Source organism: Parasteatoda tepidariorum, chromosome 1 (assembly GCF_982258835.1).
Source record: "Parasteatoda tepidariorum strain Cologne lab strain chromosome 1, Ptep-v5.0, whole genome shotgun sequence".
NCBI classification, from domain to species: domain Eukaryota; kingdom Metazoa; phylum Arthropoda; class Arachnida; order Araneae; family Theridiidae; genus Parasteatoda; species Parasteatoda tepidariorum.
In genome coordinates, this window is record NC_141755.1 from 120,418,613 (window position 1) to 120,446,221 (window position 27,609).

At 25.6% G+C, this 27,609-nt stretch overlaps 2 long non-coding RNA genes across 26 annotated transcripts in view; one reads left to right on the forward strand and one right to left on the reverse strand.

The window, feature by feature from the left end:
* Positions 1–20,233, forward strand: part of LOC147816813 (uncharacterized) — a 79,645-nt gene extending 59,412 nt beyond the window's left edge. The window contains exons 2-3 of the long non-coding RNA XR_015432556.1: positions 7,720–7,805; positions 19,806–20,233. This is a non-coding gene — a long non-coding RNA (uncharacterized LOC147816813). The remainder of the gene's footprint in view (positions 1–7,719; positions 7,806–19,805) is intronic.
* Positions 283–27,409, reverse strand: LOC147816814 (uncharacterized). Of its 25 annotated transcripts, XR_015432469.1 has the most exons (12): positions 27,040–27,245; positions 26,435–26,552; positions 25,764–25,942; positions 23,849–23,975; positions 23,673–23,777; positions 20,466–20,631; positions 16,910–17,013; positions 12,822–12,930; positions 11,230–11,318; positions 6,278–6,339; positions 5,337–5,382; positions 3,393–4,026 (listed from the first exon to the last, which is right to left on the reverse strand). It is a non-coding gene; the product is annotated as an uncharacterized LOC147816814 (long non-coding RNA). The 25 variants fall into 25 exon arrangements; XR_015432447.1 differs by lacking the exons at positions 3,393–4,026; positions 5,337–5,382; positions 27,040–27,245 and adding exons at positions 283–2,058; positions 27,385–27,403; XR_015432441.1 differs by lacking the exons at positions 3,393–4,026; positions 5,337–5,382; positions 27,040–27,245 and adding exons at positions 283–2,058; positions 27,284–27,302.
* Between the last annotated feature and the right edge of the window lie 200 nt (positions 27,410–27,609).

The window sequence follows — 27,609 nt, forward strand, 5'->3', positions numbered from 1 at the left end:
AAACTAGTTTGAATTAAACCAATGTATATGGTATTTTTAAAAAATATTTTTAGTCCTGCAAATGTCCCTAAATAATTTATTTTTACTTAATTGTAATTTGAACATTGCTTTGGTGGACTTAAATGTGATTTACTTTTAATAAAGAAAATTGAAGATTATTTGGAGAAACTGTTTCAGTGATTTTGTGTTAAGAAAACCTCCAAACACAATTCATATCAAGATCATACACAAGATCATGAAAAATATAGAGAAAATTAAAAAGATGAAGAAAAACTATGCATATTAAAATTAAAAATTTTATTATAAATTATAATTTATTACCTACAAGAATAGGAAAAATATAGAACATAGTGAATCATAGTGAATAATCTTAGAAGACAGATTGAAAAAAGCAATAACAAATTTTTTTTAAAATTAATGCTCAGTATGTTGGAGGTTAATACAAATAATAGTCAAGGAGTGGCTCGAATAGATTTTGTATGTTTTAAAACTTAAATTGATTGACGGTAGGTTTTAGTTCATTTTTAAGTTGGTAAAAGAAACAGTACAAATTTTAAAATCAAAAATGCTGCAGATATTTGGTGTAAATATATATAACTTTACAGCATAAAAGGGGTAAGAGCATTTAAACATAACATACCAAAATAGTTACAATAGCTTAAGAAAGATTTCTTAAATATATACAATACTAAAGTTAACAATTAAAATATTAAGAATTTTTCAAATTGAAAGAAAAATAAACAGTACAATAAATAAATTACACAGAAGACAAAATAAAAGAATTTTTTTAAATCTATTAATGAAGATATGAAACATTTTTTAAGCATTGCTACAGAAGACAGACAATTTTTAAACTTAAAAATAAAAGGAAAGGAAAGTTAGAAAACGGAGTCAAAATTAAATGTACTAAAAAAAAAATAAAAAAAAGGTTGCAAATGAAAGTGCACAATATTCGAAACAAAAAGGATTATAAAATGTTCAATATTTAACTATATACAAGAATTAAATACAATTCTTCCTTTGAGTATTACAAGCAATCCCATTCAGAAAGTTTGATTTGCATCACTAGATACTAGCTTATAATATTTTCCTACATCTTCAATACAGTCAGCTAAGATAATTAAGTACTTTAAAATACAAAACTAATTTTAATTAAAGAGAAGAAAATATAGTATATTTTATACAGACAAAAACATGTGAAATCAAATATAATCTTAATGATGTTCAATTATGAACAATTATGTGACCGAAACAAAACTAGTTTTACTGAAGCTTAAATAGGAAAATCTAAAAGCTGTAAGTACATAGAAGTCATATAATGTGATAAAAATAAAAAAGAGAACAAGGAAAAAAAAAATTAAATGAGTAGAAAAACTACCAAAAATAATTATATGTATTTTAAAAATTCTTTTAAATTTGTTTTAATAATTTAAAAAAATTAAAAAGCAAGAAAACAAAATATTTAAGTCGTATAAACTTCTTGCCAGCTCACATGATTATATCTGTAAATTTGAGTGCTTTTTAATATTGTATTAATATAGCAAAATATGTTAAAACATATTTTGTTTTGGTTTTATTAGTACAATATTGAAAAGCACTCTAATTTATGGACATATTCATATGTGCTGGCGGGTAGTTTTTAAAATATATTTAATTAATCTTGGTAGTTTTTTTTCGGTGTTATTTATATATAAAGCACAATAAATAAATACAAAAAGGACAACAACAAAAAAAGAGAGAAAAAAACGAAGGAAATGAAGAAAATCAATAGGTTTCAATACTGTGCATAAGCTGCAAGTATATAGAATTCAGAAAAGCAGTTCAAAATACAATACAAATCAACAAGAGAAAACATGGAAAAAATTACAAAATAATGAAAAAAGAAAATTGTTAACATTATTAAAAAAAAATTAATAAAAATCCGGAAAAAAAAGAAGATATTTCTTCATCAGCTCACACAATTATGTCAGGAAATATGTATATGCCCTTTTATTGCCTTTTATATAAATTTCATAGAAGGAGAGTTTTTTCCTTCAGTCCATTCTTCTTCTTGTATATCTGAAAAATTTAAGAAAATAAAATAAATTATGTGGCAATGAAAAAAAATATTACATTTCATATCAATTATGTTTCAAAATACTACTCAGAGAGAAAATAGTAAAAAAGTAGCATATTCCAACCTGAATCTGTTTACACTTAAATTTTTTTTAAATAATTTAAAATGCTTCAATACAGCCTTAAAAAATTCTCAGATTAAACTGTATTTTAGACTTTTCATTGACCATAACCTTTATTTGTAATCAATGACAAGCATAACACAGTTTTTAAATGGTGGACATTCTGATAAAGAAAAGAAAACATTTTGATTATATCACATTTGTACAATCCATAACACATTTTATTTAAAATACAAACTAATGAATAAAATGAAATTCAAATCAATACTTATAAAACTATGGGGAAAAATATTTTTGTGCTTTAATTACTATAAAGTTCATCTAACACATTGTGAGATCAACTCAGATTTTATATGTAATTTTTTTTTAAGGTACATAATATGCCTTTAAATATAAAATCATATATGACATAGAATTCTACTCATTTGAAGAAATTAATTGTATTCCTATTTATTGATTTTTAAAATACCATGAAAGTTTATTTCAGTTACAGACAAAACTAAAGATAAGTTTTGCAAGCCCCCTCAAAAAAAAAAAAAAAAAAAAAAATGAAAAAATATTATTTTGGGCTTCTTCAAAGCACGAGGGGTCTAATTTTTATATTTTTTAAGCTTCCTGTTATAACATTAAAAAAGGTACTTTATGTATTTTGATTTGTGAAATATTAATTTCCAGTAATGTACAGCATTTAAATTTATAATTGTTTTATTAGAGTACCCATCTAATTTTATTCTTTCATTGTTAGTAATTACTAACTTATGGGCAATTCTATGACACAAAGGACAACATAATTAAAAGAAAAACATTTAACAGCAACCCTCTCTAAACGAATTTCTTAGCTTTAATATACTTAAGATTTGAAATTAAAAAATTTTGTAGTAATAATAATCAAAATTTTAATATCTGTACATTATCGATCAGTAATCTGTATCATTAATCACTGAGCTTTTTCTCGATTCGCCACTTTCTCTACATTTTTATAATATGTCAATTCAAGTAAGCTTTCAATATTTCTGGCTAGTTTGAACTTCTTTTTTTAAATAAATTTAAAAAATAATCTCATTATTGCTTATAGAAGGAGAATTAAGTGAGGAGAGAAGGAAGCATCTCAGATAATTAGAAAAAAGTTTTTATCAATGAAAAGAAAGTTTAAAAAATAAGAAAACCCAGCAAAAACCTATATCAGTCACTATAAAACTAACCTATAATGAAATGTTTTTCTTTTTTTGCATTTTTATAAATATCTTAAGCAATTTTTTACGAAATTCTGTGTTTCTTTTACTATAAATATAAAACTTTAAGCAGCAATTCCATTTGCTCCCTCAGTAGTGCCGGGATAACGACAATTATTTCTGTCCCTTTTCTTGCCCCCAGATGCGTTTAGCCTTGGAAACAAATAATATTATGCTGATATTAACGCTCAACATTTCATTTGTAACTAAAAAATGAAAGTCATCAGAATGAAAAATTTCTACTAACTTATAATATCTATCTAATGGGGATTGTGCTGCTTAAATTCAAAGCAACAGTTGTTGACTAGTTGAAAATATTTTGAAAGACCATAACCAGTAAATTATAAGTCACACTTTTTCATCTTATTTTATATATTTATATTGAATAACTATAAAATAAGTTTAAAAATCATGTTTAAAAAATGATATGATGTATCATATTTTTTAAAATTTAATAAAATTTTAAAAATAATAAAAAGTGTAAAATTTCAGGCTTAATGTAATGTCTTAAAAGATAAAGTTTAAAATCATACGAAATACAATAAAAAACTATTTAACTATATATAATTTGAATACCATATTTTAAGTTCAGAGTTTAAGCTCTGGTTCAGGTAGGTCTAATTTAAAATTAAGATCTTTGGTATACAAGTAAAAACATATAAAAGCTGTATAACATGGGATTTATACATAGTATTATTATTTGATTTATTTTTCTGGTTTCTAATGCACAGTACACATAAGATTTAGGCATTTTTTCCTTTACGAAATTAGTATCAAATTTCTTCATCTATTCTTTTTGCATTGTAAATATTTTAATTTTTAAAGTTCAAATAAATATCAATGAGAAAATAAATTTATATAATTATTTCTATGTCATTGTTCTATGTCAGAACAATTTATGGAGTTATTCTAAAAACATTCTCTACAATTGTTATTCTAAAAACAATTTATGGAGTTTTTCTAAAAACATTCTCAACAATTGTTATTCTAAAAACAACTTATGGAGTTATTAATGCACCTTTCCTATAAATGGACAACCCTTGTAAGCAGACAATTTTCTCTCTTTGGACAATTTTGTCTCAAGAGTGTCCACTTAACAAAGGTTTCTTTATATATCATAAATTAACTATACCTTGAAAAATTTAACAATTGCAAGAAGACATAAACATTGCAAGAACTCCTGGATCAAACATAGGTTACAAATATGCCTTCAGAGAAGACATTTTAAATGAAATTTGTATTATATAGAAAAAAATTCACAAAAAGCTCGTAAGCTTAGCTCGAGGAGAACTCTAACTCGTAATTTGTATATCACTGAAAATATTTTAAACCAGTACTGTGAACAGCTTGAACCAGTCATTACCGGGACTAGGATTTGCCAATGATTTTCCTCTCATTGTCATTTCCTTATTTTTTGTCCCTTTACGATATTTAATATTTTTGAGATTACTAAAAAATTACTGCATGCCAAAAACTTTTTACAATATAAAGTAAAAGTTATATATAAAGTAAAAGTAGTTATTTTTAATAAAAAAAGAATTTAGAGGAATATAATTTTAAATAAATGAATTTATATGATAAAGATCGAGAAAAGGTACTGACAACTTAGTTTTTTTGACTGGATTACAAAGCAATAATTTGCTTTTGTTTTGAGAAGTAATAAATTTTACTATTCAACAGAGATTATTTTCCGCAAGTGTCTGAAATTAAGAAATAATACATTTCTTTAAAAGTTTCATACCATTTTTATAAATTAAAAGCAACTTTATCAAAGAAAAAGTTTTAATATTAAAGAAAATTTCAAAAATTCAAATATTGCCCGGTACACAGTTTTTTTTTTATATGATAAAATCAAAAATTAAAATGAAATTATTTTTCAATAATAATGGAAAAAGTAGAATAAAATAATTTTTGAAAAAAAGGATACTTATTATTTTTGTTTCACAAAAAGTAAAAATTTTCAAAGCGTGCAGCTAAAAAAAAAAAAATTAATAAAATAAAATTTGTGACAATTAGATAAAATTAATAGGTATTATTTTCATTTTAAACCAACATACTAGTTTTGGCTCATAAAATAATTAATAACTAAATTAATTAGCTTTGAAACTCACTAATTTCAATTTCACACATTTATTAAGTTTATCTTAATCTCATATTAACCAAGATGATAAAAATTAATACTGTGGTAGATTTATAGCTTAATTTAATTTCAATTAGTATGTCTTCTGTTTTAAATCACTAGAGAAATGGAAAAAATTAGAAATTTTCTCCGCTGAGCAAAACTCCTCAGTGATCGAATTGAAAACAAGAATTTTATTTTCTTCCATCAAATATTTAAAGATGAATTTTACATTTTTATATCCTTGTCAGTCTACTGTTTCTGAATTTCTTATTCTCCTCTGTGGATAATTTTATCTTTAATAAACAAGATCAACATATTTTAATAGAGCACACCTTGAAGTTACAGTTTCCAGACAAGGACAGAAATATGGTATGTCTGCTTTTCTAGAGAATAGTTAATCAATTAGTACATTAATTTTCTTGTTATGATAGGAATTCTGCAGAGTGATTATCTTGAAATATCTAATTTTATTTAACAAAAATCTATTTAAAATGTTAGAATTATTATATCAGATAATCATGTTCTTACTCTCCCTTTAAAGTAATTAATTTTGAGTGAAATAAGCAATAGTAAAATAAATTTTGACATACACATTAAGTTACATATAATTTGGAAACTCATATTAACTTAACTCTTAAAGAAAACACAAAGGTTTTAAAGAATTTAAAATTAAAAGAAAGCATCCTTAAATAATAAAATTAAGAAATTTTGCACAGTTTAAAATAAAATATATGAGTAGTACGCACTTGACTTTTACTGCCAGTCGAACATGATGAATATCTCCTTCAATTTTTAAAACGTCTTTAAACTGTAAAAAAAAATATTATTTTAATTATTTAAAGGTTTCACAAATTTTGGGGGAATATTTCTTCCTTAATACTATTTCTTTTGATAATTACATGAAAAAACTTTATAACACAAAGAAGACTACAGATAAAAACTTAAAAGGTTAATAAATGAATAAATTAAATAAAAAGTTTACTGTAATTTGCATATGATTTTAAATCAATCAGTTGGAAACAAAAGTTTCGAAAGAGTTCTAGTTGTTATTATCTAAATTTTTTATCTAACTATCTTTAATTATCTAGAAATCTAATTATCTAGAAATTGATTATTGTTTTAAAATTGACTAAAATGTAAACAAATATCATTTATCTAACTTGAAAAATCTAGTTAAAAAGAAATTATTCGATGTCTCAAATCATAGTAAATCTATATTTTCAAGCAAAACTGCTATCCTTTTTGCATCTTTAGTGTTCTTTCGTTTGCTTTAAAAACTAATGAAATGGTACAAAAAAATTACAAAAACAAATTATAATCTGAGCACTACATGAATTTAAAATGAATGTTTCAAAGACATCATGCAAAGAGAAAAACTTACCCCACAAGTAATTTTAGATTTAAAAATAAGAATATCTAAGGTTTCTATATTAAATGTAATCTTCCTAATTGTTAAAGATTTTAGAATCTAATAAATATAAACTCTAAATGGTGGTAAATTCATGGAAAGATATATTAAACAGACAAGATTTGTTTAAATTAAAAGAAAAATTTCTTAAAAATAAAAGTAATAAAAAAATTATAAGCATTTAAAAACGTATTTAATAATAAATAATTTTTTAAATTGTGTTTTACCAAAAAATTATAGAGATGTTTTTGTTAAAAGATAATGGTAAGAACATATTGCTTTTATAATTAGATGAAGTTATTTCTTAGTATGTTTAGTTTTAAAATTAAATAGTTATTTTGTGAAATAGTTGTAATGTTATCATGATTTTTTTTATTCTTATGTATTGTTAACTCAAATAAGAATTTTAAAATTTAGAAAAAAATAAGGTCAAGTATTTATTCTGCAACTTTGCAATAAATCTTTAGAATAGAAAAAGTGGGTTGGCAGAAATTTGAGCGTTGATGATACTTTATAACATATAAAGTTGAAAAAAATTTCATAGTACTTAGTTTCCTCCTTATGAAACTGTTGAAGTTATTTTAAATTTGGTTACTTTTAATTTCTCAAGAATTTATGGATTTTTATCTTTAGTACAAAACAAGAATTTTCTTTTATATTTAATAAATGACAAGACTTTTGTATTAATAATAATGTGCTCTAAGATTCATTCTTCTCATAATTTTGTTTTGATATTTTTCTACTTAATTTGATATTTTGTTCCTGGCATTTGTTTTCTAGTCTTATATACGATGATAAAGGTCACCATTCATTGCAAGAATAGATTTGTTACAAAATGTTTCGTATTCGTTTAATTGCATCAAAAGGTAAGGATATAATATTAGAAGCAATTTTCTTTTAGCACTGACTATAAACAAAATTTTAAGCTTGTGAGTATTTATATTATCAGAATTGTGTTTATTACTTTAATTTTGAATTATTTGGCTGAAATTTAAGACAAGTATCTAAATTTTTTATTCTAATTATATTTAAAATAATATAACAGTAAAATAATGATAATAGCAAAAAAAAATTCTGCGATTTACTTAATGTTTAAAATTTAGCTGAAAAACATCCACATTATGGTAAAAAAAAATTTAATCACTGTAGAAAAGAATCTTGTGTTAAGTTTCATCTGGAAAGTCCTGTATAGTCTTTGCAAAAACAAGATTTGTAAATGCTTAATATAGCTTTTTCTATCGCTTATTCATCAATATCCAAAATTTAACTTTAGCATCTCTTCAATTTTTGTATTTTCTTCTTTTAAAATACCCCATTAAAATGTTTACATATTACACCTTTTTTTGTAAACCTTTTTACAATGCTTGTAATGCACAATCTCAAATGAGCAAAATACAAGGAATGGTATAGGTTTGCTTTAAACAAAAATAAATGTTGTGATTACTTTCTGAAAATAGTAACTGATAGTTGTCAAATTTTGATCATTAATACTAAATACAGCTTTTTACGTTAATGTTAAAAAGTATGTTTTAGATCTGATTCATGTGCAATTACATGTTTGTGTAAATTTATTTCTAGATAAACCAATATTTTTACCTTTTTTCTTGGTTTTGAAATTTAAATGTTATGTTAATTTTTTTGCAAATATTGTCGGTGTAGTACTAAATAATTATAGAACTGTTTAAAATTCTGATGTGCCCACATAAAATTATTTTTACAATAAAAAAAATATTGACAATTTTTAAAAATATTTCATGTTTTCTTGGTTTTAACCCTTAAAAAATGTCTTACGGTGCCTTTGGATTTTGTTTCAGATTTGTTAGGTAGAATTTAAATCTTTCTCCATTGAAAAAAGAAAATTTTTGGAAGAAAGTAACTTAAACATTTTTTTAATTGTTTTCTTTATTAACATAATCATTACAGAAAATGATAAATTAAAAATTCAAACAATTTTATTTTAATCTTGAACAAATCCTTAAATAAAGCTACAGTTTCATTTTTTAGAAATAAATGACACACAGCTACATTTTAAGATTGTAAGAAAAAAATATTTCTTTTAATTTGAAATTTCCACTCAATTCAAATGAAAATATAACTTTATATAGCATAGTTTTTATAAAATAATTTTAGAATACAAATATTGTATGATAAATGTGAAATTACAAATGATTAAAGTTGAATAAGAGACGACTAGAGATGAGTTTAATAAAACATGTTTTACAAACGAACAAATTCAATTGAAATTCTGATAAAAATGGCTCATTGGGAATAATAAAAGGGAATGAATTTAAAATTACATATTAACACTTGAAAAAGATAAATGATATAAAATTTATGAGAAAACTCTTTTGTAAAGAAAAGAATTATCAACAAAAGATTAGCTACAAGTATGTTTTTTAGTTAAATTGGAAATATTCATTTATGATGGAAATATTTTTATTCCAGTTTTTCTGATAAGACATTGGGCCCAGTTTTTATAGGAAAATAATTATCGTATCATAGTAGTGGTAATGTTCTGTTTTAAGTATGATTTTAATGAAGAGACATTATTGCATAGATAAATCAATGATTGTTTTGTTTAGAAATTTTGAAATTTGCATTTTTAAATTTACTTTCATGGCCAGAAAAACAAAATAAAGACTGCTCCCTTTATAGGGACAAGAGATGTATTATTAAAAATGATGAGAATTTTTGTCAACGACGGACTAACTCCCCAGTCCTAACACCAAGTATTTAAAATAAACAGTTACTGAATTGTTCCCAACAGACAGTTAGGAGCATAGGAAGAGATCCATAGACAAAGATTTATCAAAAGATAAAATAGCCCAAAACAAAGTTTGCGTTAAGAATATTAAATTTTAAATAATTTGGTTACAGCTTTATCCCCCAAAAGACCACAAGAATTAATATAACCCTGTAACTGAAACATTTTTGTGGTAAGAGAAATAAAATAGCTTAAGGAATAAAGAATTAAAATAAGATTTTGATATTCAATTTAGCCACAACAGTGAATTAATGAGTTATACATTTGTATTGAATTAAAACCTTAGACGTTACATTGATTGTTAAGAAGAGAATAAAATATTTATATTAGCTTATTATAAAATGCAATAAAAATTAAATAAATTTGATAAATAATAATATATTTAATTAGATAAATAATAGATTTAATTAAAAATGAATTAAAAATTATTAAAAGAATTAAATTTATGAAATTAAAGAAATTTTAAAAGCTAAGAAATATGCAATGCCATCACATCATTCATAAAAACCAGCTGGACATATAGTATAATTTGCAGTAAGAGGAAGAAAAATGAATGATAGCAGAATTAATTATTATTTTTATTTAGTATGTAGTGCTAAGTAAACAATGAGTGAATGACAAAGCTACTGATTCATGTTTTACTGCTTCACAATAATACAGAAAATTAAGTAAGTTTATATTGCTTAAATATTATACTACCATCCAAATCTTCCTCTTGCCTACTCCAAAAATATTAATTGATGCAAGATAGTAACAGAAAATATAAAATTAGATAGCATCAAAACTTATGCAAAATAATACAGCAAACTCTAAATAATATTATTTTGTATAGAACCTAACATTACATGATGCAGAGAAAACAGTGACCTTTTTGAAAGTTGTGAAAAAGTTAGATTTTCTGTCTTTCTAATGTTCAAAGTGGCATATAAAAGTTAAGAAGGAAGCTCAAAGTGATATATAATACTATATTCCACTTAACTCTCTAAATTTGTGCAAATTTTGGAGTTTGGTAAACATAAATTGAAAATTTGTAATAGATTATTTGTTATTGATCAAAACATTATGCTAGAACTTTATAGATAGACACATTATACCTGTGAAAATCTGAATCTAATTTTTTTTTCAGTTCCATTATAAAAAACATCAATTCCAAAAAAGGGTTTGAATGAGAAAATTTAAACACCATAAAAAATGATTATTGAGAATAAAATTAAAATTATATCACATGCTCACTTATTCCACCAACAAGTATAAAAAATAATGTTATGCATATTTTTATAAAAAAGATTTATTGTTAATGAACTAATATAAAATATTTAATGTTGAAGAATCTTTTCTTATAACTAAAATCCTTGAAAATCAAAAAATCAAATGGAAAAAAAATATCCTTATCATTAAAAACATTACTTTGAACAAAAATTAGAAATATGTTCTTTAAAAAAATTAAAACCATTGTAAAAATGCTTGGGAATAATTTTAAATTTAAATTAGGCATTTTTTGACAATAAATTATAATAAGAAAATACCTTCTATTTTTGGTTTCGAGTCACTCACTCTTTCTTGAGATTTTTGTTTATAGAATAAAGCTCGAATACTTTATTCATAATGAACAATTCTGAAAAAGAAAAATATTTAAGGTGAATGAAATTAGTTATTGGTATTTATTTATTAGAAAAATAACAGCATAACTCAGTCAAACACTCAGAGCCTGACAAAGGCAGGGGCATATGGAGCAGTTGCCCCGGTACCCACATCAGAGGGAGATCCCAAACCAAATTAAAACTTTATTTTATGTTTACTTCAATAATGAACTTTTTTAAACAAAATATCTGTACAGTGTTGAATCAGTCAGTTTTATGTTAGCTTCTTCATTAATCTATCATATGAACACAAAAAAAAAATAATCTATATTTCGTAAATTCATGGCTTTCTAGTGCGGAATTCAGCTAAATTTTCGCAATTATGATGGAAAAATTTGGGTCAATCAAAAGCCTGTGTTTTTACATATAGCAAAATGGGATATGTTTACAAAAATACAGGCTTCTGATTGGCTTAAGTGAGCCATCGTAATCGTGAAAATTTAGCTGAATTTCGCTCTAAGGTCTGCAAGGATATGAACTTTTTGCAGCTCGATGACTAAGTTAACAATCCAAAAAACTTCATTTGTCATAATAATTTGAAAAATTTTAGCAAGTGGTGTGCATTATAGTTTTAAAAGAATACTAATAACCTTAAATTTAATCATTAACAAATATTATTCTGCTTAAAGCTTTTGCTATAATGCATTTTAAAATGAACAAATATTTTATTTAATTAATTCAACATGATTTTACTTTTTCATTTTTGTTTCATAAAGCTACGGAAACATTTTAAAATAAAGACAACTAATTGACAATTTAAATAATTACAAATATATTTAAAGTAGATTTTATTTAAATAAACTTCAATAATAACATTAAAAAAATTGAAAAAGGAGATTCCTGATTGAGATATGTAAATTGTGATGAACTAAAAATAAAACATTTTCTATTTAAAAATCTAAGGTAAATGCCACACAAATTATATGCGATTTTATTGCGATGGCAAAATAAAAACTTTATTTGGTAAGGAGCCACAATAAAATAATTTATATACTTTATCACCTTCAATTAAACTATACATTTAAAATAATTATATAACATCTTTTTAATAAAAAAAATTTCCTGCAGATTGAAAAACAAGATACTATCAATTTTTCATTTAAATTAATTTTTAAATTCATTATTAAATAGCTATTATTAAAAGCTGCTTAGATGTAAAAGTTAAATTTAGCTATTATTTTCATTTGTCTTTAAGCGATTAATATGTATTTCTTACAAACTTTATTTTTATATGCTGTAAAGCATTATTCTTATGTTCCTCACTTATCCTTTTCCCTTATTCAATTATTAACATTTATTATTACCATTATCATCATTTACTTTATTACAACTTTTATTTATTATTTATGGCTTTCATTTATTTGTCATTTCATAGTATTCCCGGTTTATTCTTAATCTATGCAATTTTAATTTTTTATGATAAAAAAACTATTGGTTACATGTCTTATTTTTTGCATTGGTTATAAGTATATAATTACCTTGCCTGGATTCAAAAAGTTCTAAACAAGGCTCTGAAAAGGAATTCCGCTCCCAATTTCAACTGAGTAAGTACCATAAATCCTCATGACTAGGCATTAACTTCAAAAGCTTTAAAACAAAAATAATGATATTAAATAAAAAAATTACAAGAGAAAGGTTATACAGACAGATTGTTACATAATTTCCATACTTAATAAATAGTTTTAAAATCCTTGTAAAAATGAAGTAAAAATATTATATGCTATATGAGTTGCAACTTATAATTTAAGTTAAACAGTGAGGTCACTTAAGTGGTGAAAAAAATCAGCATTGCTTGAGAAATTTTTTCAGGGAGATAACTGAATTAAACAACATTCTGAAAAAGATCCTTATTTGTACAAGCAATTGTACTGTAATTTTTTTCTTCTTATGCATTACTATGCAAAATGGCAGCTCTTTCACTGAAGACTTACTGACTATATGGCTGAACAAGTAGCATAGTGAATTTTTAAGTTAGAATGAAAAAAACTTTTTAATTTACCATTGGAACGGAAAAACCTTTTTAATTATTTTTTCAATTTATCACAGTGTAAGAAAAAATCCAAAATTCCCTAGAACAATTATTAAAAAAAAAAAAAAAAAAAAAAAAAACAGTTTATAGCAAGAAAACAAAGCAATAAAATAATTTGAATATTTTTAATTTTTCTTTATTGTCTCAATTATTACAAAAAATAACAATTTAAAAACTCTAGATACAATTTTATTTTAATATTTTTGGAAATGAATGATATAATTACATTTTAAGAGAAAAAAAATTTCTAAGGGAAATTTTCAACTAATTCAAATGTAAATTTAACTTTGTAATTATATATGTGGTTTATTATTACAAAGTTTCAGAATATAAATAATGAATGACAATTTTCAAACTACAAATGGTCGAAGTTACGACTCTTTTAAAGCATGTTTTACAAACTAAAAAATTCTATTGAGATTTTGATTAAATAGGATCCTTTCTAAAAAAACATATAGAATAAATTTTTAAATTATTAATGATATACAATTCGTCAGAAAACTCATTGCATGAAGAAAAGAAAAAAAATATCAATAAAAGTTGAGATATAGTATTTCCTATTTTTTTTAATACTTCAAATTTCTTAAAGAAAATCATAATATAGCATAAGAACATAAGATACTATACTTTGGAGTAAGAGGGAGGAAAATGGATGGTACTGGAATTCAGTAATATAATTTTATTTAGTATTTATATATTTCTAAGTAAATAATGCATGGAATGACATATCTATATATATATATATATTTCGCTTACACGGTGACAAAAAAAAGCCTCATTACAACTCCCTGAACGGCAACGCTAGAAAATCGACCAATGATTGCCGCTAAAAATGTCACATGCCAAATCTAGTTGAGGTGGCTCAACATATAGCGCTTTTAAAAACGGAAACTGAAGTAACCGAAATTCACCCTATCAGCTGCGGCAATCTCACACTATTAAGCTAGGCAGAAGTGGGGAGTCTTCGTATTTTGTCGAAAGCACTTTTTTTCACAAATTATATATATTATGAATTTATTTGACGATTTTTGATTTATATCACGAATTTATTTGTTTTATTATTGTTATTAGTTCTTTTGTATGTCAAAGTTCTAAGACTTATACTTATGTTTTTAACAAAGTTGTGATGCGTTCATGGTTATTATTTTTTAAAAACATAATGTTTTGTTTATGCAGGTTTTTCCATTGTAATTCACTTATTTCAATTTTTAATAGACTTAATTATAGCCAAAATTTTAACCTTTTTAAAGAGATATCAGTTTTAGAAATTTTATCTTAAGATTTTATACTATAGCACATTTCTAATAGGTTTAGCGAATTACATGTCATTTATCTGAATTCAAATTTAGTTTAATGACTTAGTATTTAAAAGATTAAATGATAAAAGATTAAAAAAAATAGGTTCTTAGATGGATTTGAATGATTGTTTTGAATTCTTAGAATTTTGTGCATTTGCAATGTACCTAAGCTAGTAGCGAGCGAAGCGAGCTTGGTTTGCGAATCAAACCATATAAGATTGCGTAGCAATTTTCGGGGGTTGGCGAGCGTTAGAGAGCAGGGGGCGCTGCCCACTAGTATAAACTATTGTTCTATGTTTTAGTGTTTAACAGCAATACAGAAAATTTAGTTAAACTATATCACCTAATTTTTCTACCACCATCCAAATCTTCCTCTTGCTTACATCAAAAAAAAAAAAAAAAAGCAACGCAATATAATATCAGAATACAAAATCTAACATTATATAGCATCAAAACTAATGCACACAGTGACTTTTTGTATCTTTCTAATTTTAGAAAATGTGCATGATAACGTTATATGTTACTTATTTTTTTTATGTTATCTAATATACTTTGGTTATGTTGTGTTTAAAAAAAAAGAGGACTACATCAATGGGAAAAAGAACCAGTATCTGATGGGTAACCAGCGGCCTCAACTATTAAAAATTAACTTAAATTGATCATTTATTTAGTTATAATGCAAACAATTTTTTTAAATGTTCAAATTCCAAGTAAACTTAAATTTGCAGAAACTTTTAAAAAATAGAAAAACATTTAAACAAAGAAACCTAAAAAGAGTCTGATTAGAAAATATCCGAGAATCCATAGCAAATAACTGAATTTTTTCAACTGACAACCCACAAGGGAAGAACAGTCTAAGCGAAATGAGAAAGCTGATACAAAGAAAAAATTTTTTGCGTGAGGAAAGGTAGGGTTTCCTCATAGTACCGTCCATCTTCACTGTGTAATAACACTCTGAAAGAGACTATTTTTCATATTATTACTTTGTCAAAACTTAGTGATGCACAAAGTGCAACAGATGAAGATCCAATTATCCTTTTTGAGAAACATTTACTTAAACTGTTCTTCTCCCTTCATATACATACTTATATATAAAGATCAATCACCTGCTCAACCATATCTTTTGGTAACTGTTCCTTATTATCCATACTAAGTTCTATTGAATCTAGGAAGCTTTATTTGAGAGTCTTAATTTTGACAACAACAATGTACAATTTTGAGCATGCCTACCATCAATGATCGTGAGTTCTCTTGATTTGGCTTTAGTTACCACTGCTGGTATATCTTTTGCAACTGAACCAATGCACTACAAATTAATCACAAGTACTTAAGAAAAGCAGAATGTGCATTCATTTAAAAATATGCAAAATGTATAACTTTTAATTTTCTGTAATGCAAGGATAGATCAAAGAGATTGATATTTTTTTTAAAGAGAAGGTTGAGACTTGCTAATTAGGGTGCATCTAAAAGTTATATATATATATATATATATATATATATATATATATATATATATATATATATATATATATATATATATATATATATATATATATATATATATATATATATATATATATATATTTCACCACAGTTTTCAGATACAAAATAAACAGAAAATCTCAATATTTACAATCATTCACAAGTTACGTACTGAAAAGAAATTTCAGTACAAACTTATCAAAATCTTAAATACTTCATAACTTTAAAGGAATATTGCATATGAACAAACACAAAGAAATTGAGAGAAAAAACACAAAATATATTTTTAATTTTAACCTCAGTTTAATTTTATACATTAAATTCAATGCAATAGAGAAAAAAATATTTTACTAATTTTTAGGAAAATAAAAATTGTCACCCGCTGTTTTTGATAAGCAGAAAATGTCCTACAAACTAACAAACTGAGGTAAACAACGTTTAAGAGCACAAAAAATATTTATAAATGCAGACAGCTGTTTCGGATGCTCAAAGGGCAACCTTCATCAGTGCAACAGAAAGAAATGAGAGAAAACAGGGTAAATATATAGAGAAAGGGGACGTTACAAGGGGGGTTAGAGCAACGGCCAATAGAGAATGTCTTATCAAATTCTTGCAGTGTAGAGTTTTGTGTCATCAAATTCCTCCCAAACGGTTCCCTCCAACTTACTCTACAAGAAAATTATTACATAACATTGGTTATACACTTATAAATTATTTTTTTGAAATGTATATTAATAAGCAAGTTTGTTTTTCATACTTCTGGTAGTTTACTTCAATTAAATGATTTCAAAGAATTTGAGGGTTGAGGAATATTTTTAGAGATCACTCTTGACAAATTTAAAGGTTTGACATTTAATGAACCTAAAAAATTTACATAATTCATACAGAAAATAATCACAATAAATCAATCAATAATAAATCAAAGGAGACACACAAAAACATAATATTCAATAAAGTTTCTACATAAAAATAGTTGAAAAGTTACCATACTAAAATATTTCTTTACAATTCACTTAATAATAATAATTTGGATAAAATTTGCAAAAATTTCCTTGCTATACACTAACATTTCCATTGAATAACAGGGTAACCAATCAGGTTTCAAATTTCCCCGATTTTTCCAGGTTTACCAGTAAAAATCTCAAAATTTCCAGGTCAGCACATTTTTTTTCCTGCTAAAGTGCAGTAAAGGTACAAGAAAAGTGTCACTATTAGTGTATTAGCCAATATAATAGTGTAGTATTTAATTTAAAATGCTATTCTTTTAATATATCATCCTGAATAGATGTGGAAGAAACAATAAGTTTAGCTTACAGAAAATAACGCTTTTAATGAATAAAACATTTTTTAAGTGTTCAATTGTTTTTGCACAAAATGTACCGAACAAATAGCAATGACCCAAAGCAACCTTGGATAAGTACTGTTTAATATATTTTTATTAAGCTAAAGAAAATAATTCCAGGTGATTAGAGACCAATAAATTTTTATATTTATTTACATTTCAGTATAGAGCCATTTTATACTGTATTTTACACAAACAGTGCTCTTTATAAAATTCATTGAAATAATTTTCTTTAAACCAATACCATAAAACAAAAGTTTAAATAATGTTGCTTGCTTCAAATTAGCACTATTATTTTAAAACATATTCAGGAAAAATAAATGAAAAATTATCAATTTCTTGTTGCATATTCCATACAGAAGGAAAAAAAAATGATAAAATTCTTAAAATTTTCTTTTCTTTCTTAATGGAAATTAGAATATATTAAGAATTCCAATATAACATGGTTTCCTAGTTCAGATGAATTAATTGGTTTTGTTATTACATCTGAGAAATTCCACGTTGCCGAAAAAAATGAACATTAATTTCTTAGAAAAACTATCTTATAAAACAAAAGTTTATAATCATCAAATTTTTACATTAAATATTTCGTAAATCATAACCTATCGAAAAACAATTTATTTTATAAAAACTGCTTAATATAAGTTCAACTTAAATGGATTAAATTATTGCTGTTGAATGTGAATCAAGCAAGAGCAAAAAATGATTACTAATTTACAAATTGTCTAAACTCTGTGAATATTTTTGTAATTTAAATGTAAACTTGACTGAATTTTGAAGCTGACATTTGAATAAAAAATTCTATGCAGTTGTTCGTGAAATATGATACATAATTAATTTGAAATTTTTCACTTCAGTGTCAGATGTAAATTTCTCAAATTGGATAGAAATTTAAGTTAATGATAACCAATATAATGACTGAAAATTACTTTAATTCTAAATCTTAATGCTATAAATATTATTTTTTAATTAAATATCTTCTTTAAATTTAAATTGTTTTCCATTTCCTGTTGTAATGGTCAGATTAATATGTTTCATAACATTTTCCATCTTATAAAAGTTAGTTGAAAAATTACTCATTTTAACTATGCAACGTATATTAACAACAATATAACTAAAACTCATATTTAAGCAATTCTTTCTTAATTTAAAATCATAAATCATTTTAAAAATCATGGAATAAAAAACTGTTTTTTTCTTCTTTTTTTATAAAAAAATATAGGAAAAAATTTTGAAAAATTCACTATTTTTATATACAATAAAAAAAATTCTGCTGAAACTAAAATACTGTACATTAAAAGGAAAAAAACAATTTTTTACTATATTATTAACCTATAACAAAAAAATAATTAATTCTAAATCTTCAATTCTTTACCTTGGAAATGATACGTAGTTTACTCAATATTAAGTTTAAAATTTTGATCAGCTGGTTGCCCAACTTGAATCCTGTCCCTGTACAGTGCAGAACAAAAAAAAAAGTTTTGTTTTGCTTCTTTCTAATAAACAAATATAAATAAATAAAAAAATTCCATTCTAAGTTTATATATCATTTTAACATGTTTTCCATACATTCCTTGATTTTTGTCACCTTTTTAGGGTAAAAGTTGTCATGAAATCCAGAAAATCAATATCAATGCAACTATTGTAGCAATTTTGCTATTAGCGATTGGTTGTCTTTGCTGAGAAAAATAATTCTTTGGACAAAGGCTTTCAGAAAAAGAGTGCAAGATAAAATCTGTAATTAAATTATAACCAATTTTTTTGGGGGAGTATTTTATAATGTTAAAAATACTAAAACATTTTGAATAATTTTGTTGAAAGAAAAAAATACCCCCGAACCTTCGGAACAAACTTGAACAATTAATGGATTCAGCCCACACACTAAAAGATTTATAAAAAAAAAAAAAAAAAAAAAAAACGCTACCTTTATAAACAGAAGGAAATATCCAAATCCTTTCTTCCACATTTTTTCCATTCTTAAACTACATAGTCTCATAATCTCCTAAGAGGTCAAAGATTTCTCCATTCATTTCCCAACATAAAAGAGTTTGAAATGGCATTCTAGTTTAGCAGGGAAATAATGAAGAGAATTTTAATTCAAGAAAAGTATTGCTGAGTTGATGATATTTCAACTTTTTTATGATAAATTTAGGTCTAAATAAAAATGGATATAAAGGATGGTAAAATAATTTAAATTAAGAGAAAAATTCCAGCTTTTCCTTGAAATTACCTGATTTTTCCAGGTTTTCATCCAATTTTCCCTGACTTTTCCATGTTTTTTCCAGTATAAAAAAATTTCCGATTATTCCAGGTGGGTGGCCACCCTGAATAACAAGGGGGAGGTGCTGATTTTTTGATGCAGTAAAGTTTGCAGCTAAGAAATCACTAAAAGCCAAGACTAACACACATAAAACTCCATGAAGCTAAGAAGGAAACTTAGATTTCAATGAAATCATCTTTTATGCCTTCTTTTTACATGAATGTTTCTTTATTTCAACCAAGAAACAATTTTTAAGTCTAAAGATTGTCATTTATGTGCAGAATTGCAGTTTTAAAATTTATGCAATTTGTTAAATTTATAATGGTTAAATTTATAATGAATGGAAAACTAAATTAATAAATGAATAATTTTTCCCTTAAAACTCTTTCTTTTTTTATTACCTAACATTTTCAGAAAATTCAATATTTATCAACAATTTTATATTCCTTGATATACTTGTGGTTTTACATCATACTGTTTTTTTTCTTACATATCATTCTTACAAAATTCAATATTTTCAAACAACCCTATTTTCCCTAATGGTTGTATGTAAAACCATTTCAAAGAATAAATGCTTGAAAAATTAAAAATTTTCATATAACTATTAAAAAATGAGACAGAATTTTGTGTATCTTGACTAGATAACAGAATATTATTGAAACTGAATGCATTAACGCATATTGTATTTATGTGAAATAAAAGCTGTTTTACCAATACGAAGTGGAGGTGGTAGTGGAGGGCCAAGTGGCGCTGAAGGGGGATAACACATGTGTACTATTCCAGGTGCTGAGGTTATTCGATGTTTAGCATCATCAGATAAACATCCAGCTCTTGCCAAATTTTCAACTTGAGTCCTTTGTTGTTTTTCCATCTCAAGCTACATTAAAAAAAAATGTGAATTAAATAAAGGGTATAGAAAAATTTTGATTATGAAATCTTATAATAAAAGAATAAAGTGTCTTAATAGGTTTGGACACTCAGAAATTTTAAATTTATGAGTTTTATTTATTTAAATTTTGCCTCAATACTCAAAAATATGTAACCAAAAGTATATAAGCAAAAAAAATTTTTAAGTAATTTATTCTTCTATTCATTTAAATCCACTCAGAGTTCAATGAATGTATCTACAAAGTTTCAAAATAATTTATTGGAGCTGCATCTTTTATGTTGACTAGACTGATAACTCGAACAAATTTTTACACATATACTTTATAACTAACTAGCTTTATATAACTAATTTTATAACTAACTATACTTTATAACTAATACTTAAAATTATATTCTTCATAAAAGTAACAAGGATTGTTTAATGTTATTGCTCAGTTTGTTAAACTTAATTTTCTATCAATATTCTTGGGGATTTGGAATTTTCCTTTTTAAGCAGGCCATCATGTGAAAATTTATGTACATAAAGTAAACCACATTCTTTTTTATAGCTATTAACATAATGATAAAAATAAAATCATTTAATGTATATTTTGCTAAGTACATACAATGCATGCATACAGAAAACTTTTGTACCAATTTAGAGAGAGATGAATTAAATAAATTAGCTTGCAGATTAAAAGTAAAATAATATTAAATTAAAAAAAAGTTTGTGAATTGATTGATTGATTGAATGTAGGGTTTAGTGGCACAAGGTCCAAATGAGGACATGCTGCGCCAAACAGTATGGTAAAATAGTTTAAAAGTCTAAGTGCATTCAAATTTAATTGTAATACATTTATAACTGATAAAACAGTACTAGCAGGTGAATAAGACAAGATTAATGATTTAAATAAAATCAGATAAAAAGTATGAATAAAATCAGATATAAAGTATGAGTACAGTATAATATGTAGTAAGTAAAGTGGATGAAGGTGATAAGATATTTACAAAAGTGTATAAAACAGTAGACGTGTTAAAATTTTTATATGCAGTTAAAAATACCAATGACACGTAAAAATGCTGAGATCATGTCAAAGTTAAAACACAGTAAAATTTTGTGAGACAAGTAAAATGGTAAAAAGTGAATAAATCATGAATAAAATAAAACCTAATACAATTTAAAATGCCAATAGCGCGTAAAAATGCAAAAATGTTAGGATGTGAGAGTCAAAAATGTGAGTCACCCAACAAATCTCTCATAGATAAAATAGAACTACCAAAAAAGGTAAGACGATGTCTGTTAAAACACGGGCAAATGATTAAAATATGGTGAATCGAAAGTAAAACATCACAAGTGTTGCATTGAGGAGGTGATTCACCAAACAACAGATGTAGATGGGTCAGTCTGGTGTGTCCGATTTGCAGACGGGTAAGCTTTACATCTGCACTACGTAGTCGCAACAAAGGGAAGGGTTCCAAATTTGACTTATGAGCGTGCAACTTATTATTTACTTGGTTATCCCACTGCTGCTGCCATAAAGATTTTATATACTTTTAATATGTATTTTTACATCTGAGAATGGTACAGATATATTTAGGGCAGTAGTGGCAGATCATGCTGCTGTATCGGCTAAATCATTGCCTGGGATTCCAATGTGACTTGGAACCCAGCAAAACAAAATATCTAAACCATTCTTCTGAAGTTTAAATAGTAAATGCTGTATAAAACACAAAATGGGATGAGTTACATTGTCAAAATGTTTGAGTTAGCGCAATACGCTCATACTATCCGAATAAAAGCAGTATTTCCGATTCAAACTGGTTGAAATACGCCTTAATGCCAACAGAATTGCAACGGCTTCAGCGGTAAATATGGAACATATAGTTGGTATTTTATAACTGTAGGTGTCGTCAGAAATAACAATACCACAGCCTACATAGCCAGATTATGAGCCATCTGTGAAAACCGGAACATGTTGACAATATTTATGACGATTTTTCAGCTTTGTATAGTTGCTGAAAAATGATAGGCGCTACTTGAGACTTACTATATACTTCGAATGCAGAATGAAAATGATACTGTGAAACGTTCCAAGGTGGAATAAGCGAGTGATCGACACATTGTGTAGTAGATTCACAGATATTGAATGATTGGTTGAGCGAGCGCATACCAGCATTAAGAGGGCGAACGTGTGAGGGTCGAGCATCATAAATTTGTTCTAAACTTACTGCGAGTGTTTACCGTTTAAGAGGGTGTGATGAGGATGAGATTACATGATAATAATATGTTAAACCGAGCTGCATTCGTCTCAAATCTAGAGGCAATTGGTGACACACAGCATACAGGCTTTCCACTGGAGAAGTACGAAATGCGCCGCTACATATACGCAAGGCAGTATGATGCACTGTATCCAACCTTTTAAGGTGTGAAGTTGAGGCAGTGCCATATACTGCACAAGCATAATCAATATGCGCTAGAATAAGTGCCTGATATATGCGTAGTAATGCAATATGATCTGCATCCCAATGCGTATTTGAAATGACGCGTAAAAAGTTTGTGAAAGGTCTTGTACACAAGTAGCACATTAAACACATTTCAAAATAAATTAAGGCAGTTATAAGTTCACATTAGAAAATCCAAAGTTAAGCTTACTTCAACAAGCTGACTGTCTTAAACTGATGCACATTAAATATACATAAATTAATTCAAAAACATATTCTAAACCTTTTTATTAAACAAATTATTTAGAGAGAGATTTAGAGAGAGAAAAATTTTAAATTCCTTAATTTTCAAAAAATAAATCAAGTATTTATGAAAAAAATGTGAATTTCCTTAAATCTACAAGGATAAACAAGAAAACTGTTTTGTAAATGCCTATACATAAAAAGTTTGTATTTTAATTTGAATTGTAAAACTGTTTCTCTTCTTATACAGAAAAATGTATATATTTAATATGATTTTACTAATAAATTCTGCAAATTAAATGAAGATTCAAAAAAATCTGATACATGGTTTATTGAAGAATATCTAAACTTTAAAGATAAACATACTACTTTGATATTTTAATTCTGAAACTTTTGTTTGGACTCCAAGTGTACCACAGTCTCTTCCTCGAGCTTCACTTTCATTTTGTTTAAAGATGACTGCAGATCTTCCTAAAAGAAATTCAATTTTATTAAAACTGGCAATTTATAAATAAATTTAATGATTAACAAACATAGCTTACTTTTTCTTGTGAAGATTGCACCAGATCTTGTTCTTTTTTGGATAATTGATCAGATAATTCAATATTTTCTTGTTCTAAGGCTTCAGCTTTACTGTTAGCTAGCTTTACTTCTTCTTTAGTAGCTAATCTTTAATATTTAAAATTATTCAAAGATTTAATATTTATTCTAATATACATTTATCTTACTATACTACATTTGAAATACATAGTGATTATTAATAAAATAGAAAACATGAGCTACATTGCTTTCTAATATGGCCTTAGACTTTACCGCTAAGTCATATTTTGGAGAGGGAGAAATTCTCATTTTACAAAAAGAAATTTCTAATTTGACTGAATCATTAAAAAGTATGTAATATCTTAGTTTCAATTAAACATTGTTTTCTTACTAATATTTTCACAATATAATAATTTTTTCCACAATATATTATTGAATTAACAACTTTATTCTCAATTCAGGGATTGTATCCCGGAATTCTGTGTTTTTCGAGAATATCCTCAAGAGGTCTAAAAATTGGGAGCAGGACATATGATTTTTCTGGGAATATCGCGAAATTCTGAGTTTCCCAAGACTATAAGTACTCGGACTTTTGTTAACCAGAAACTTATACATGGGATGAAATTTTCACGGAATTCCTCAAACTAAAATTCAAATTTTTAAACTTTCTCTAATTCCCGCTAATGAGACTAAATTCTTTTTATTTGGCTGATCTTCGCCATTTTGAATATTTGGAACTGCAACAGAATCTGCTAATATAGCGATTCTTATTCAAGTGGTTTTACTATCAAACATCGATTTTCGTATTTACCTCATTTAAAAGTAGCACATTGAGATTAGTATTCACGTCGTTTAAAAAATAGTACATCGCTATTCATATTCACATGATTTAAAAATCCAATGCCGCGATTTGTATTTATGCGTTTTTAAAATCAACTCTGCCGATTCGCATTCAGGGGTCATGCCGATTCACATTTTAAATGAGAAAAAAGTCCCCCCCTCCATAACAGCAGTTTTGTTCCGTTGGGGTACAAACTTCATGATCTTGTTTAAACTTAGCATACAGAAATATTAAAACATTAATGCTAGTATATATTTTACACCCCTTTGAAAATAATACTTATATTAAGCTACTTTTCTATTAATGCATTAGTAATAGATATGTAGAAATTAAAAAAAATTTACAGCTAATTTAACACATTGGACATTTATTATTCAGAAAGGTATCAACAATTCACAACTTAATATGGATTAAATAAAGAATTGTGTATTATTCATATTCCGAAACAGATTTGTATGATCAATTCTTTAAAAAAATTACTTGATACCTAAATAAACTTTTGCATTTAAAAATATATATTTCAGGCAAATCTCTCCACCTTTAGGTGTTACTTTCGAAGTCACAAATATTGGGAATTATAATCAGAATTTAAGGGCTATTAAACCATAACCACTCTCAAATAAAGAAGACTAAAAAATTGAGATTTCAATCATTTATATGTAGAGTTAATTGAATTTTTCTTCAAAGTTAATAATGAAATTACTATTTGCAATGTAAGAAAAACTAAATTGTATCTTAAATGTATATAATTTTGTAAAATTTTTAAGAAATATATATCCCATTGAATTAGCAATAAAACTGATAACTGATTTTTTTGGACCATTAAGAAACATAAATAAAAGAAATGTGATTGTCCATTAAAATAACTTTGCACAATTTCTTGATTCATAAGAATTTAGGACAATATATATCCTTCTTAATGAAGAAAAAATATTTTTATTTCTTGAAAAAAAAAGTACTTTGAAAAACTCTTATTTACAAATGTTTTCCACTAAAATTAAAATGCTTTAATTATATATAGATCAATACAATAAGTTAAAAGTATTACACTTATTATCAGCAAAAATTTTACTTACCAGATGAAACAGTGAAGACAGAATTGTAGTCAGACATGGTAGCTTGCTTGGTTGAATCATCTTGTATGCACACAGGTTGATTTGTTTATGATCCTTCATTCCAAAGCTCTTGCCATATCTTCCTGTTGCTCATAATGATGAGTAACCAAAGCAACAGATTCAACTTTTGTTTCAGGTTCCTATCGAATAAATGTGATTTTACTTAAAATAATTATTTATACACTTGAAGAGGTACATTAACTATTATTTATGCACTAAAAGCTTACGGAAATTTAAAGTTAGAAAAATTTTAAGATGTATATAACTGTTTGTTTGTATTTTTCACAAGTATTTATTAAAATTTTATGGACTTTCACTAGAAAAGAATAAAACGCTTAATGAACATTTATTAATGTATTTCAGTTAACAAAATTGTGTTAATATCTGGTGAAAATGGGAGAAATTTTTAATGGCCACTTTAAAAAACTAGCTGTTTTTTCAAAAGGAAAATAAAGAAAAATAATTTAATTTTAGTTTTCTTATTGACTTTTATATCTCTGAAAAATTGACAGTTAACAGGATTTTTTTTTCTTTTACAAAAAACATGATTATGAAGAAGCAATGATTTCATTTAACCACATGCAACGACAGAAAATTCGAAAAATAGAAGGGTAGTTAAATTAATAACTAACCATCAGATCAGCTGATAGCTTCTTGTTTTTGACTACCAGTGATACCAACATCAATTCTTTCATATTTGTAATCTTCAGCATCCAAAAATACATCAAGGATGTCCAACATTTTCATCCTCTAGGTAAGAAAACAAAAAATATTTTAAATTAAGTACATAAATAAGCGAAGTTACCAACATAAAAGAAAAAAAGAAGAAGAAAAAAAAACAATCCGAGAATTTTACAAAAATGTAAATTTTACACCAACTTTCAAACAATTTAGATAACATTCTAGAAAAAGGAAATTTTAGAGATTTTATAATCAATTAAAAGAAACTGGTATTTTAAATTTGCTGCACTGCTTTTAGCTTGCAGTTGTCTTCAAATGACCTTGAAAACTACTTGTATTAATCATTTTACAAATAATGACTGGAGACAAAAGAACTGTTGCTCTCACATGAACCCCAGAAGGAAAACGAACTAGAGAGGTTTTAAGGTCGAGATAGAACATTGCAAACTTAATATCTTTATATATAAGTTACAAAACAAAGAATTAAAGATAATAATTCAATTAAAAAAAAACAATCGGAATTTTGAGAAATAATAATGTTTATAAACATTAGTACATTTCAGATTAACAAAATTAAGTAGCATAAATAAACAGAACAGGGTCCTTGAATGTTGAGCACTGTCTAAATGAATTATTTTAGTTTTATAATCTTTTGTATTAATAATTTCTACCAGAGTAAATTTCTTGTTTACTTTGTTACTGAATAAATTTATAATACTTCAAACACGGTAAAAATAAATTATTGGTTTAAAATCAATTACAAAAGATGGTACGAAAATATTTTTACGCTTTTAGCTTACTTGTTTTCTGTGACTTTTCAGTTTTTTTGGAATTCAAGGTTTATACGGGGTAAGATAAAACAAGAATAAATAACTTCAACTTAATGTAAAATTTCCCCTACCTTCCTTCATTTTAGAAAAGGTAAGATAGCAGTGCGCGGCAGACTGTTTGGTAAACATCTTAAAAAAAAAGAGCAGAAATTAGAATAAATAATCTAATTCTAAGCATAGAGTTAGCATGTTAGATAAGGGGACTCCTTGATCAAGTATTGGGGACAATTTTACGCTCGTGGAGGATTTTTTGCAGTAAATAACCTGCATTTGTGTTACATGGAAAGGAAACCCTT